Source organism: Gossypium hirsutum, chromosome D08, assembly GCF_007990345.1.
Source record: "Gossypium hirsutum isolate 1008001.06 chromosome D08, Gossypium_hirsutum_v2.1, whole genome shotgun sequence".
Classification (NCBI taxonomy): Eukaryota; Viridiplantae; Streptophyta; class Magnoliopsida; order Malvales; family Malvaceae; genus Gossypium; species Gossypium hirsutum.
Genome location: NC_053444.1, coordinates 56,781,050 through 56,786,174, shown reverse-complemented (window position 1 = coordinate 56,786,174; position 5,125 = coordinate 56,781,050). Strand labels below are relative to the sequence as shown.

The 5,125-nt window shown below is 34.7% G+C and overlaps 1 pseudogene; it reads right to left on the bottom strand.

Annotated features, from left to right (window-relative positions):
* Window positions 1–2,651, bottom strand: part of LOC121220357 (60S ribosomal protein L3-like) — a 10,366-nt pseudogene extending 7,715 nt beyond the window's left edge.
* Between the last annotated feature and the right edge of the window lie 2,474 nt (window positions 2,652–5,125).

Genomic DNA, 5,125 nt, shown 5'->3' with positions numbered 1-5,125 from the left:
ACCTTGGAGGCTGATTCAATTATGAGGTAATAAAATCATGCGAGCTTCTGTGAATATGACTATGATTCGATCCGACCCGAACCCTCGAGTTTTATGGTAACAGTAGTTCAGAAATCGCAGCTGATTCCCATACCAATTCCAGAGTTATAATAAAAGAAGCTGGTCGTTTATTATGAGTAATTTGTACAGTAGCCATTGCATTCTTTTGGTTAGTGTTTTTACCGTATGAAGGGGATATTTTCTTTGATTTACAAATGAGAAAAGTTTCGAATTGGGGAGGGAAATTTACTCCTTTCAGGCATAAAAATGTATTACCATCGAACACGATGGCAATCACAAAAAACGAAAAAGACAATTGTCCACAAGAAATGTACCAAGAAATAGATTCAGAGGGGAAAAGAATCCCACTTGGTCAGATGATTGATTTTTTAGCTTTAATTCCCGCTGGTTCTAATTTAAGGCATTCCAATCATCGTCCGTACAATTGGTTTATAAATATATTGAAAAAGCTTTTTAACAAATTTTTTTACATATTCATTCGTGCCATCGTACACCTCAAGCAGGAAGCACCATCTGAACCATTTAACCTCCGAGGGATACCCACAGGTTATTACTAATTATTTTTCTTAAAATACATTTAGATATAAGCATAAAAATTATAATCTTACAAATATATCGACAACTTTTTAAATTCTACCAAAGGGAAAGAAGGCAAATTTAATCAAATCAAAGGAAAACTCTGTTAAAAAGAAAAACATTGGGTATAATTGGTTTTTTCTAAACTGGTGCAAAACCCCCAGTTATCCACACATTCAAAAAGAGTTGATAAAAACAAAATTAAATCCAACCAATGCATTTCAAAAACATAATAGAGAATCACATAAACTAAAAGCTCAGAGAATAAACAGAAACCTAAACATACGATAGACGGAAATTCCTGACAAATTTGCAGATTTATGCCTTGAGCCGACATATAGAATTTCTGTTTTTTCTTGTGTAGTCTGGAAAGTCCATGACCCAAATTTTGATGAGGTGTCGATGAACTTGAGCTTGAATTTCCTTAGAGCTACACGAGATGTCTGGTTAATCAAAGACTGGCGGAGTGTAACCACCCTCTTCTTAGGTCCAACACAGCCACCTTTGATCATCAGATAATCACCCTTCACAACACCATAGTGGAGGGAAGCCACCAATTGGAGGTGATATCTTTCTCAGTCCTGATGACCATTACACATTCACAATTTATATCAACCGAATAAACAAAACCCATTGAAAGTCTATACAATACCTTCAAAAATACTCCCAATCTGATCAAAGCAAAGATTTAAGTATATTCAACTAACCTGTCATGGTCGGTAATAGCAGAGTGGGTCTGTCACCAACCTTGCCAACCCGGTCTCTTGTTCATCTCCAGTACGATGATGGTATCCATTCTGACCTGCCCTAGCAACTGTAAGGAGACTCTAGCAGGATGCCAGGCACCGATACAGCAACCTTCGCAAACCTCTGGGTCTTACGGGCAGACGTGTGACACCCCAACGAGTCACAACACCTCATAACCTTTACCCTTAGTGACACCGATGATATCAATCATTCATCCTTCTGGAAAACAGCATCAATCGGACTTGCTTCTCAAAGAACTTGTATGCAAAATCAACCTGTCTGCAATAGTTCCACCATTAACTTGGATCTCCATTAGGTGTGCTTTCTTCTGCTTCAATCCCTTCATTTCCTAATCTGTAAAGCACAAATAACCAGAAACAGTACTATTAAAACAAAGCATTTGAAACTACCACTTATGAACAATCAAAATAAAACAAAACCAAGGCATAGATTAAATCATGTATTGGTCAAAACCTGAGTGTGGGCCAAAACCCTAACAACAGTGGCATACTTCTTGATCTTTTCCCAGCTGAGCCTCGATACTCTTTTCCCTTCTTCACTCTCGTACCGCTTTGAGTACTTGGTGAAAGCCTTCTTCTTGACTTGCACCAATGCTTGTAGAACCTACGTTTGACTTCCATCGCTCAGATGCTGAGCCCAAAACGGTGTTCAAGCTGCGAAGACCACGTGGTGTCTTGACATAACCAACAACCCCCAACAATCACCATAGGAGGGGTTTCAATGATCGTAACAGCTTCACATGTCTCTTTCTTGTGAAGCTCTATGCAGAAACAAAGAACGCAAATTAGCTTGAAATTCAAATAAATTTATGGGTGAAGCATAATAAATTTAAAAAAGTCCAAACTTCCAAATAACCAATGCCTACTAACCCTAGTTCCAGGATAACTTCTAAATTCAATGCACTATTTTCACAAATGTCAATAATAGTTAACACATTACTTGTAAATTCTTTCATAAAAATCATCTTAACCAATGCATTAAATTCAAAATAAGCTAGCAAATCTTAAGGCAAGAGTTATAAGCTAAAGAAAGAACAATTTATAGTCTATATATCAAAAGTGGCACCAGTATAAGTTATGTCATAAAGTCAACTTACTAATCCAGGTTTTTCGACCTCTCGGACAATGTGTGTCATGCCTCCTGTAGCCCAAAAAGGCAGTGAGCTTGCAAGGTTTTGCTTGGGTCTCCTTAGGAAATGCCTCACTGCACCACCCACAGTAACCTCATCAATACGTATATATAGTCATTTAAATACTGCTTTGGGATACAAAAATGTAGTTTTCTAAGCCATATAATAAACAAAATAAAAAAGAAAAAAAACAATGTAACCTTTCCTCTGTGACAGAAGCTCGCTTCCTCGAAGAAATCCAAGGGAACTTTTTTCAAACTTCCTGTGAGACATTCTTCCCCGCCTTCATCACCACCAAGAGTAAATTAAAAAATAAACCCATTGATAACACCAAATTAAAAACGCGTAACCAAAGACCAAAATGAATATTTCAGCATCTAAGACTAAAAACTAAACAAAAGAAAAAGATTTTCACAGCGACATCAAGTCATATTCTAACAAAAGGGGAAAAAAAGAGTAGAGAACACAGTTTATATTTTCTTTCATTTCCGACCAATTTCTATGTATATGTAGCTGAAAGAAACGAAGATGGAGAGATTAGATAGAAGAGAAAGGCAACCTGCTGAGACTGATGCCGTGCGGCGAATGCTGTGGCTGGCTGCTGCTAACCTCCTAAATGGCTAAAAACCCTAGCTGATGCTTTTTTATTTATAAACAAATGCTTAGATATATTAATTTACATAACCACCTCCTGTTTTCTTCACTCAAATTTAATTTTGTCCCCCACCTTTCGGTTTTATGACAAAATGGGGAATCCCTCTTTTTTATTGGGCTTACAAATTAGAGCCCAGAGTTATTGGTTAGTGTGGACTAGAACTTATTATGAGTCGCCTCATGATGAGATCAGCCCAACCATTGTACTCATTTATACAATTTATTTTTCTGAGTTTAATTGGATTAGAAATACAAGGTTTAAATTTTTGTTTATGTTGGTTAAATAAATATTTGGTAACTTTGCACGTTTTATGTTTTAAAAAATATAACCCTAATTCTTGAATTATATTTTAATAAGTTTAAATAAGTTATTAATTTAAATTCGACTTCACCCCAAAAGTATGAGTTTTAATAAATGTAATAATAAGTTATTTGGCTCTTTAATTTTATAAAAAAATGTTTTTTTAGTTTTTATTTAATTTTTTAACTCTTTTAGTATTTAAACTTACGTTATTTGTTAAATCACCCAAAAATAGATGAAAAAGTTAATTTATGTTAATTTTGTTGATGTATCATACATGTGGATTGCCATGTGAATGTCACGTCAACGATTAAATTTTTTTAATTTTTAAAAATTCAAAAAAATATAAAAATTATTTTTAAAAATTAATTTTTTTAAAAAATAAATATATATATAAAAAATAGTTTTTAAAGCTTTTAATTTTTTAAATAATTATTTGCTTTCGTGGCATACACGTGAATGCCATGTCGGTAAAGTTAACATTTGTTAGCTTTTCCATCTATTTTGGAGTGATTTGACAAACAATGTAAGTTCAAGAGCTAAAAGATGTGAAATTTTAAATAAATAACTAAAATGAATTTTTTTATAAAGTTAGAGGGTCAAATAAATTATTATACAAATTTGTTTGTTTTTTTTGTGAAAAAAGAAATTACATGTCAAAGATCAAATATTGAGAAAACTCATTACATAATCTTTATCAAATAACTGCAAACCAGGTTCCCTATCTTTCCTGAGCTTGATTATCTTATCAGCAACGCTATTCTCTTCTCTTAGAATATGTTGAAGATTCCAATTACTTAATTGCTTCAAAATCAGTAGGATTCTCATAACTGAAGTAGAATTAGAACATTTACGAACTCCTTCGTGAATGAGGTTAACTGCTTCAAGATTGTCAATCTGTGTGATAATTATCCGAAAGCCACGATCAAAGGCAATTTGCAACCCAAGGATACCCTATAATTCTGAATCGATAACTTCACAACTACTCAAATACCTTGTGAAGCCAACAATCCAAGTGCCTTGATGATCTCGCAAAAGTCCTCCAGCTGCAGCAAACATATCCTCATATTTGACCGAACCATCTATGTTCAAGTAGACCCAACCATCGGGATAGCCAGGATCAAAAACCATGCTTGAGAGTTTAGAGCCATTTGATTTGGACATCGAAACATATTGCTTCGCCCAGTAGAGGGAGTTTTTGATAACCTCATCAGTACTCCAAGAAAGACCTTGAAATATGCCAAGATTCTGATTTTTCCACATTCGCTAGATGATAATCCCGAATAAACTAGACCAATTAACTTTGGCCACTAGATTTATGTCCTGCTGATTTCTTAAATTGAGCTCGATCCACTCATGAAGGACCTTGCAAAAAAAATAAAATGTTTACCTGTAGGAATTAGTTGCATCCATATATCATTTTCCGTTTTGCAATCCCGAATCACATGCAGAATATTTTCAAAATTATGGCAGCAAGTACCACAAGCAGTATACGAACCCAAACCTCTTCGAATTCTTTCAACATTAGTCAGTAAATGATGTTTCAAAACAAGCCAAATGAACACCCTAACCTTTTGTGGCCCATGATACTTCCAAGATAACTTCCAAACTTCCTCTTTCGTATTCCAAGAATCTTC